The sequence below is a fragment of the Oenanthe melanoleuca genome, chromosome 4 (assembly GCF_029582105.1).
Source record: "Oenanthe melanoleuca isolate GR-GAL-2019-014 chromosome 4, OMel1.0, whole genome shotgun sequence".
NCBI classification, from domain to species: domain Eukaryota; kingdom Metazoa; phylum Chordata; class Aves; order Passeriformes; family Muscicapidae; genus Oenanthe; species Oenanthe melanoleuca.
The window spans coordinates 3,926,975-3,937,645 of record NC_079337.1 but is presented as its reverse complement, the minus strand read 5'-3'; the positions used below and the strand labels follow the sequence as shown (position 1 = coordinate 3,937,645).

General features: G+C 40.6%; 1 long non-coding RNA gene across 1 annotated transcript in view; it reads left to right on the top strand.

Moving 5' to 3' along the window:
* The first annotated feature begins 991 nt into the window (after nucleotides 1-991).
* The window catches only part of LOC130252438 (uncharacterized), a 30,022-nt gene continuing 20,342 nt past the window's right edge, over nucleotides 992-10,671 (top strand). The window contains exons 1-4 of the long non-coding RNA XR_008840359.1: nucleotides 992-1,511; nucleotides 3,066-3,189; nucleotides 4,996-5,116; nucleotides 10,203-10,342. This is a non-coding gene — a long non-coding RNA (uncharacterized LOC130252438). The remainder of the gene's footprint in view (nucleotides 1,512-3,065; nucleotides 3,190-4,995; nucleotides 5,117-10,202; nucleotides 10,343-10,671) is intronic.

Here is a 10,671-nt window from a genome sequence, read left to right as displayed (position 1 = left end):
AGGAAAGGATTGCTGATGGTGCCCATGCTGACACACCAGCAGAGCCCATCAGTTACCTTGTGGGTTCGACAGCAGCTGCTGGGCCAGCCCATGGCTCCAGATCCACACAGACCACTGCAGGTATCCACACCTTCCCATGAAGCAGATGGCTCAGGGCACTGGAAGGAAACTTAGGGGACAAAAAGTAGCAGGAAATCAAGTTCTACTGATTTTGCTCCCCATGGAATAAACTTTTATTGTTGGAGTGGCAGAGCAGCCCCACAGTCACTTTTTGTGAGGGTGAGATCCCTCTAATTCAGTTTTCAAATCAGGTATCAGTTAGTCATGTGCACCTATTTTAGTTCTTGTTTTCTCTCCTGCAGAAACCTTGTTATAGATACAGGCAGAAATTCTAGGAGTTTCTTTCATTTTGAACACATTTACTAAATACATATATAATATTAGTGGAGCAAAGGCATAACCAGTATTCGTGTACCACTTATGGCCATCAAAGCATAACCAGACTTGCCTTTTAGAGGGGATGTATATTTTATTGTCCTTAAAAATTGTATTCAGTTGATTTTGAAGATGTCAGAGGTTGAAATACTGAGTAACTGTTTTGAGAACATTATTCCAAGATACACAGCTGGCAAAAATAATACAGTAGTTTAATAACCTGGGGTATGTCTCTGCAGAGTGGATATAATTTTAAAAAATAGTATGTAGTTCACAATGCTTGGATGTTATGGACAGATGAGTGAATGTAGAACCAAGCTGCAGCCAATAAACTCCACCTTTCATATTGTCAGATAAGCTTGTTTGAAGTCTAATAGCTACTTTTAATTGTTCTTCATTAACCTTTGAATTTTGGCCCCTGAATAACAGGTGGAGGCTACTGTGACTAATGTTTTGGTGAGCTAGAGCAGAGTGTGGTGTGCTGATGTGGGAATAAGGTACTGTAAGACACAGCAGCCTTGGCTGATGACTGAATTGCAGCTTTTAGCCTGGCTGGGTTTTTTTGTTTATTTGTCCAGGAGAAGTGGGAATACTGAAGAAATTGTACATTATTACAACAGTGGACAGTTGGCTGCAGTTCATACCAAGAGACAAAGAAAGTCATGCCTAATGACTAAAACAGACAGCAGGTTGCAAATTTGGACTTCATGATGCATTCCAGCCAGTAACATGAAAGACAGGAAATATCTTACATGTGCTGCCTTTGGGAAACAAGAGAAGATATGGAGGTCAAGTATGGCTCTGCTATGTTTGCTGATAAATCTTTTTCTAATAGTGGGCTTTTTCCTTTTTCCTTTTTCTTTTCTCTTTCCCCCCTGAGCAGTGGGAAGATGAAGCAGCCTTGCTGCCAGCTGCTCAGTGTTGGTCGCTGCCTGCGAGAAGGATGGGCCCATCAGCACGGCTGAGCGCGGCCGTTCATCACCCAGCACGTGCAGAGGTGGGCCTGGGAGTGACCTTGAGCACTGCACCAGCAGCACCTGGCCAAGCCAGTGATCATGGACATTCCTTAGCTCCAGGTAAAATCCAGCAGGCTGCTGCAGGCAGGGATGGCTCTGGAGCAGTTTGTAACTGATGGTGTTTGAGAGCGTGTCTAAATTCAGTTTAGTGGGACCACTGCAATGTTTGAACCCCCAGTTGACACAGCCCCCTGTCTGTATTTCTTTGCACACTTGGAAAAATAGGATGGCAATTTTCAGTGGATGTTGTTATTTCTGTTAGCAAAATCTGGGCAAGTCACTAGAAAAATGGTGTGGTAATGAAAACAGTAAAATCGTGGGGGCTTTCTTCATGAATCCTAAAAAGCTGTGAAAAATGGCAACTTTACAGCTGCTATCCAAATACACCACAATAGAGCAAATGACATTGTGTGGTTCCTAATATGTTGGCTGTAACTGTTCCTGCTAGAACGACAAGTTAACACTGGCTGCTTTTAGATTACAGAGGAGCAGGACCCTTGTTCCAAACAGTTGTCATTTCAGAAAGGAAAGAAGGAACTTAAGAAGGTGAAAGAATAAGTTTCATGTCATCAAAGGGTTTCTCTTTCTAATCTCTTTAATTACTTTATTGTGGTGAGAATGATGGAGATTTTGTATATAACCATAGTAAAAAATCAGCCAATCTCCATCAGGAAAAATCTGTGCTGAAGTTCAGTCCTGTTTCAGCAGAAACCAATAACCAAATTCAGAATAACTTCAGCATTATAGATTAAGGGATGCAATCCCTGGGTTAGAATGCAATAAAAATCTACCGGAAGCCCAGAGAATCAGCCAAGAAACACTTTGAGAAGTCTGGATTTCCTGTGCACAGTGAATTCTCAGAACATCTTCTGGCCCAACAAGGTACAAATTAGGTTATTGGTTTCCAGCTGCAAGTTATTGGTGTGGGGAGTGACATGGATCAACAAATGCTTATGCACTTCCATATTTCTGGACTTTAAAGAGCTAGTGACAAGGTAATTGTTTGATAGATGCAATATGTTATGGGACTGCTGTCCAAATAACACCAACATCAATATTTAGCCATATTGTCAGCATATGAGTGATCTGCCCTCAAATTGTGTCTGAGAGCAACAAAACCACATTTTCTCAGAAAAAAAGTTGCATTTGCTTGTTCAGTGGAGGAAAATCTCTGCTGGTGATAACACATTGCGGTCAAGTTGCTCAAAATGGCTGAGTAACTTCTGCCAGATAAATGCACACTGAATTTACTCTGTGAAAACTAAGGACAAGCTTGTCTGGCAGAGCACAGCCCTACTCAGACATGCTTATTCTCCAAAGGAACTCCAGGAACCACTCTTGAAATTCCAGCTCGATTGGAATTCAAACTCCCATTGCTCTGAGCGACACCATGAGTTTACTGAGTTAGTGAATAGGATTGGCTGCTTTCATTTGAGCCTTCCAGAAAACAAATTTAAAAAAAAAACCAAAAAAAACCCAGATCAATAGCATGGAAAAATGTCCATTTATATACTATTATTATACTTTGGTCTGCTTGCATTTTTCTCCATAATCATATTGTCATAAACATTTCCCACTGAAAATATAAAGTGAACAAGGCTTTTATTTTTCCAGGCCAATGAATTTTTAGGAAGACGAACTGAATAACATTTACAAAAATCAGAAAGTGTTGATGGTTGTGTTTCCATGCATTTGGCCCATCTATGAAGGAAGCTATAAGGCAGCTTTCATGTATGAGGTAAGAAAATGGTAAATAATACATCTTAAAGCATTTTAGGAGACTTTGACCTTAGCAGTGTATGTCACGTTAAACCAATAAATTAGAAGTGACTCAGCTCTATTAATAACAAATCTAAGTAGGCTTGAAATTTCCGTAAAGTGCCCTTAGAATAAATTTCACCTCAAACAGGTTTCATTGTTCTCCAGCTTTTCTCTGGTATTTTTCAGCTATGGGTGCATGTAAAATATTACATATTATCCTCTGTTTAGTGTCATTAGTTCCACACCATTCAGAAAGTGCATTTGGCTTGTCCTGGGGTAGAAAAAAGCCTAAATTGTGCTTGACACTTTTTCTTGTTACAGGGTCTTGCATGCACACTTTTCTTGAGAAAATGGTTCAATGTTATTGATCTGTCTTTCCATTAATTCTATTTTTCTACTTTTAACATGCTTTTTATTAGCATGCCATAATTCATGGTTAAAATGTGTCCTGTCTTCTTGACTCTACATATTGCTCCTTGAAGATGCAGATTTGCTGAAAAACAATACTATTTAAAAAGTAAACATTTTCCTTTTCTCCCAGACCAACACAAAAAACAATCTCTTGAAACAAATCAATTCAAAGTTCTCCAAGGAACATGGTTTAAAATGAATGGGAAGACATTTGTCTTTGTAATGGATAGTGTATTTTTAGGTAGTATAAATTTTATAGCAGTCATAAAGTTTTATGAATTTTAACAAATGTCCTTCTCAGAATAACTTGGATCTTATTGTCACTGCATTATCTGGGAAAAGGTCACCAGATCTGCTGCTAAAAGCGAGGAATTTGCAAGTGGGAGGTTACATAGGCTTGGGAAGAGAGTTGAAAAGTTGCAAGATGCCAAACCTGAGCTTCAGGAAAGGATGTCCGTGAAATTGCTGTGTGTCCATGTCCTACGTGCTGGCTGGCACCCAGCCCAGAGGTGTGTAGCACTGAGCCCAAAATCCTCCAGTCACCTTGAGGTGCCTTGCTGAATGTAATTCCACTACAGCCAGGGATACAAACCCTATTATAATTACTGCTTCAAACCCCATTACATTTATGGATCCAGCTTGCAGTAGTATCCTGTGCAATGACACAAGGTCTGCTCCAGCAGAAACTGGGAAGCAATGAGTTTTACCATTTTTTTCCTGTTCACTTTAAACTGTTGACATGGTGCTAAATTCAGTACGCTGAAGGTGTTTCCATGTGTCACTTCTAATAGGATACAGGTGTCAGACAATTTGAGATTATTTCAAACCTAATTTTCTTAGAGTGAAGATACAAACAGTTACACCAGAAGCAGATGTTGGGCCTTTCTCACCCCTCCAAAATGTGGTTTGGCATCCATCCAGACTGAATCTATGGGGAAAAAGAGAAAATTATATTTAATTTTGGCTTGGTTGGTTTCCTCCTTTCAAAATCTACATGAGTGTGTAATAAAAAACCAAACCCATCCCTTTTCCCTCTGCTTTACACAGGGACTGAGTATCTTGTTGCAAACAGATGGAGTACAGGCAGGTTGGGACATGAATGTTTTCCATCTCCACGCTATCACTTTGTGGCCCAAAATCTGACATAAAATGCTCTTTTCCTTTTTGCCCTCTTCCCCATGTCTCTGCCACTTGCTTTTCTAGGGCAATGATGCTGAAGTAACAGCCAGGAAGCAGAGGGCTGGCAAGGACTGTACCTAAACCACCAACTCAGGGTCCTGCCTCTGGCCCACCTTGAGTGACCAGTCTGGGACTGGTCACTGGGACTCAGGAGAGAAGCCCTAAAAGAATCTTCTGTCCCTCTGTCTTCCAGCTGCTTCCATTTTCCCTATCTTGAAGTAAAATCTCAGCTGTACGCATGGATACAGGAACTACATCACCTGCTGGCACTGGCCTGTCCTGAGGACAGCAGGAACTCTCCATCAGGAGCTTCAGTGAGTTTAGTTACACTTCATCAAAACTCATGTGGGTGTCAGAAAAATGGAGCTCATAATCTTGATATTACAACCTCGTAGAAAAAGACCCTACTCTGAGGTTTACTGCGTGAATTTTAGGTTCTGCTGCTCAAACACCTCTTTTTGCAACTGCTTGAGTCTTGTGACTGTAAATGCCATGTGCTCTACAACAGTATTTAAAGCTAATTTACCAAAAAATGCTCTACTTGAGCAGGGGATTTTAATCAGTGTTTTTTGGTCACTCAAATGCTGCTGAACAAGAAATTCTTTAAGAGTGAAGAGGCACACATGTCCACTCGGAAGTGAAGGATATTTATATCCTCCAGCCCCACGTGCCAGAGGAAGAAGGGCACAAAGTCCTTCCACACATGGAGAGGACTCCATGAACAGACAGATACAGGGGGAGAAATGAGCAGGTGGTGGGCAGGAGGCATTAAAGCCACAGCTCATCTGCATGGGGCCAGTCCAGGCTGCACCAGGAAGGTTTCTGGGTCGGCTCCCTGCCGAGGCCACCGGTGGAGGTGGGGGAATGTGATCAATAGGAGGCATCAAGTGTTGGCTTGGCAATCAAAGGCAAAACTGTGGAAATGCCACTCTGCAAATGGGGTTTCACTGTGCTGCCAGGAAGTTCTCCAGAGGCATTGGAAGACCAACCCGGTAACAGGAAATTAATCAGAAGCATTTTTGAGCGGCTCCTCGGCTGGTGAGTGCTGCTGGGGCTATTTATACCCCTGAACTACAGCAATTTGCCCTGCTAAGGAGCTGCTCAGATGTCACACATTAGCCACTGCCAGAACAAGTGACCTTTCTGCACAGTACATTAAGAACAAAGAGATGAAAATTCCCATTTTCCAAGCATGGTCCAAAAAAATCTCTGTGCTCTTGTTAAACCAGCTGCATTGAAGAGGAGTGATTAGAACAGGGATTTTTTTTTTTTTTTTTTTTTTAGCCTGCACCTGTCTCTCGTTCCACAGCTGAGGACACACTGAAATCTACTTCCCTCCAGACCTGATCCTGTAAGAGCTTCAGGTGGTAATTAAATTCATCATTATCTACATCTATTTCTACTTAAACATTTGAGGGGATAAGCCACCTGAAGCCAGCAGTTACTGGAACTTGCAATAATGAGTCACCCACAGGAAAAAAAAAAAGCTCCCCCATTTCTCCATCCCCAAATGGGTGAGATTTTTTTTTAGTTTCCATTCTTATGGAAGTCTTATGGAGGCCTTGCAAAGGAGGGAGGATCATTTTGAGTAGCCCTGTGTGACAGTCTCTTGAGAAAGTGGCAGCTTCACTCCCAGCTAGGAAGAAAGGTTCCCTGACCATTCTATCAGGAAATACACAGGACAGAGCTGTGGCAGAGTGCTGCAGAAAAGATGTAAGTGTGATTTTTTTTTCTGAGGAATTTAAGACATTTTTAGGGAGAAACCTGGGTTTGGCATTGTCCCTGGAAAAATGGGGCCAGTCATTTTCTGTCCTGGCATATCTCTTTATTGTAAATGTGTTTAAAGAGCACGGAATGCTATGAAGTATTCCACTTATTCCATGGAACTGAGCAGTAGCATTTTTAAAGAGTGGGTTTCATTTAAAGTATCTTTCCTCTTTCATAGGAATACCCTTTTTATTCTCTAAAATTTTGCTCAGGTAATTCTTAATACATAGATCTCACCTGCTTTTAGAGCTGAAGTTTCTCATATTCCCTCAGTTGCTCTTCCCCTGTGAACATGCACACTACCAGCAGTCTGATTTCTGGCACAGTGACACAGACCTAATGGCTTCAAAATCATCACTATTGGCATTATTTTAAACCCAAAACCATTGAATGTTTCTGCTTTTAAAATGTGAGGGGTGCTTGAAAATTACTGGCACTGTGCAAGCTAATTATTCTTTGTACAGTCAGTCAGACATCCCAAATAATCTGTATTTCTGGGGAAGGATAAAAGTCAAAGTAGAATTTGAATTTTTTTGTGACAAAGTTCTGTATGGGACTGAGGCAAGACAGCACGATGGTCACTAACTAACCAAAAACATTCATATCACTAAAACATGTCAAAAGAGGGGAATAATAATTCATTATTGTTATATAAAATACTGTTTTATCTTAACCCAAAGTGTCACATGAGTTTTTATCAAGTGGCAATTAGATGTGACGTTCTAAAAAAGATTAATTTTCAGGGGGAATTGTAGCTGTTTCTTTTGTAGATTAATTGTACTTTTGTGACTGCCTGAAATAGAAATAAAATTAGGTTTTTTAAGGCAAATGCATTTAATGTGAACAATAGCCCCCAGAATATCTTGCTACAGAATCTTGCTACCAAACTAAACAAGAAATCTGGGAAACTGTCTTAAATAATTTTTAAGAATTTTAAAATGATGCCAGATTTAGTGAGGATTTTTTTTGCCTCCTAGAAATCGTTATTAAGCATTTATCTTCTGTCAAAGTAAGACAGATTGTAAGATTGTTTGGATTTCAAGGCTGTACTGGAACTTTGTGTAGTTAGATTTGTGTTACATGATAGAAAATGGCCACTTTTGGCATTCTAATCAGCTAGTGAACAAATTTCCTAAAAACTAGGGCTGTGAACCAGAAAATGTTATTCATTAATTTTGTTTATGGTGATTAAATTTTAATTATAATACTTTAAAACTATTTAAATCTGCATTACCATCACGTGTAAGTTAATGTAGCGTATTTTGCAGAAATAATCAAGGCCTGGTAATACAGATCACAACAGAGCCTGTAATTAAATCTTTGATGAGTGTTTCAAAGTGATTTTTAAATGTGGCTTGTAAGGTGCTTTACAAAAGCTTTGCTTCTGTCATTGCAACTTCCCAAATGTTCTGGCATTGTCCAAGTTTAATTTCCATTCACATTCAAAATGGAAAAGTTTATAATCGACTAATTGCCCTGTAAATATGTGTTGTCTGTAGGTAAGGAAAACAATTAATTTTCACAGCAGCTTTCATGTGTAAGTGTAAATAAGAATCCATCTTCCTGATGTCAGTGAGCCCTCAGTGTACCTGGCCCTCTGACAGCAGAAAAATGGGGTGCAAAGGTGTGTTCTTGTTGGGATTTTTTTTCTGGAATCATTTTCTCGTAATTGAATTCTCTGTTCAAGACAGGCTTTCACTGCCTCATGTTACAAGATGGGAGCTCCAGGTCTGCAGTGATAAGCACGCTGCCTGCAGGCAATTAGAGACCTCAGGGCTTGCAGAGTCTAGTCACTAAAACGTGTTCCAGCTCGAGTCATTGTTTAACAATCCGAGTCTCTTACAGCTGTGAAACACTCCCATCATCAAGTGGGTCTCTGGGACTCCCTCAGGAACGGCAGGCTCTAGATATCCAGCTGCTAGGAACAAAAATAAATCTCTTTGAAGACTTACTTGCCATCACATTGTATGAGGACTTAGGCTGAAGCATTTTAATCGTTCATCTCCATTCATCAAATCTTGTCATTCTTAACAAAACTCCAAAACAGTTTCAGCTGTGAGCTGGGTGTCGATGACACCAGGCTCTGTCCGTAGGTATCAATTTCCTGGTGAAGATGTGGCACACACAAGAAGTGCCTGTTGCAATCAGAACAGTTCCTGCCCATGATGAAACACCAGGGAGCATTTCAGAACTCATTATTATTTATGCTCTTGTGAGGGAGGGCAGCAGAACTTTAGCAGCTGTTGATCATCAGCCTCTATTGAGCAGTATTAGAACCCCTTTCATTAATGGTTAATCTCTGCTGTGCTGTGATATCAGCAGCAGCAATTAGAAGTGATCACCTCACAAAAATATTCGACAGGTTTGGTTGAAAAAATACCTTTATACTTCTCAAACTCCACAAAACTGGTAGTCTTGACTTCACTGGGTTGTGAAGAAATCCCATTTTCCCTCCCTTCTGAGCTGCTTGCTTTAAAGTAGGGACTATTTCTTTTTTTTCCCCCAAGATTTTTAAATTTTATTGCTGACCTAAAAAGCAAGAAAATAAAAAAAAATCTAGGAAAATCTGTGTGTAGTTAAAACATCTTGACCTCTTCCTTGCTAGTAGTTAAAACCATCAGATAAATTAATAGCAAACATGCTCATGACTTAGAGGTGAGCTCTTAATGACTTAAAAGCTTTTAAGCTGGCAAATATCTTTAGTATATTTCATTAGATTGATTTTCCTTATCATGTTGCTTCTTTTTTATAAGGCATGTTTTGCTTCTCCCTTCTGGAGCAACCCAGAGAGCATCAATGTGACATTGGGCTGGGCTGTGCAGTCAGCAGAAGGAAAGGTTGCTGCATGTGGGAAAACACACCCCATCTCCATATGCACAAATATCCACAAATATCCAAAGTGAGCACTTCAAAGGAACAGCAGCTCGTTGCTAGCCAAGCACATGGATATTGCAGGAACACCCTTAGTGTTCCCTGTTCCTCTAGGAGACAAACTCCCCCAGGCTTCGGAAAAACTTTGCTTCAGCACTTCTCTGTCGGGGCACAAAAAGTCCTCAAATTATTTAGGGAGAAGAACCTTATCCCACTTCAGAGACAAGATAGCTTTTGAAGGTGCAGAGGTTAGATAGTCTTCCCAAATCAATACAGCATGGGAATGAGGAATAAAACATCCTAGCCCAGAAGTTATTTTGGAGGGGTTTTAGTTCTTTTGAAGCACAAGCCAAAGCCCCTTGCAGGCTCCTGTGGAAATGTTCACATTAACATCAGTTTTTAATTTTTCTGGGGTTTGGATCTGTTTGATGAAGGAGAGAGAAAAATGTTGAAATTGATGGAAAATGGTAAAAAATATTTTGACCTGCTCCTGAATTTTAATATATTTTTTTAAGCTGTGTGGTTTTGACTATGGTTTTACTTGTGCCTAATGCTGCAAGAAGGGAGAGCCCAGGCAGTGCTTATGCAGAGTGAGAAGACTCCTACAGTAGCCCTGCTGACCTCACCTTCTTTCTCAGTACAAATTCTCATGAATTTCCCATTGCTTCTGATATTTTTGTTTAATTATTCCCTCCCAGAAAAAAAATTTCCTCTTATCCTTCATTCCAAGGGCTTTCTGTCTGATTTATCTTCTATTTTCAGGACTCAATGAAGCAGAAAAACAATGTTAGTCTTTGGTGGCCAGGGAAAAGGAGGAAAGCTCGTGGTGGTCTCCAGATTATCTGGCCCTGACTGAAGCAATCTCCTTCCACAAGGAGAGAGCAAAGGGCTGGCAAGTGCAGGTAAAGCTGCCTGAACTCCATGTGCTACGAAATCACCCACACAAACGCATTCCAGCTTTGGCAGTGCTCAAGTAATGGCTATTACTGCTCCAGGGAGGAAATAATTAAAGCCATTTCTTGCCTCTGACAGTTTGATACTGGTGGTTTTCAATAGCAAATTACCAACATCTGTACAGCAAAATTCGGCTACTGCAGCAATTATTCAGCAGGGCTAACCACAGAGGTGCTAGGAATTTTTCATTTCTAGATGCCCCCTCGTTAGGTGTGACCTGCAGTTGAGCCCCAAGCTCCACACCGTGGCAAACAGAGTCTCTCGCCTTGGAAATGTA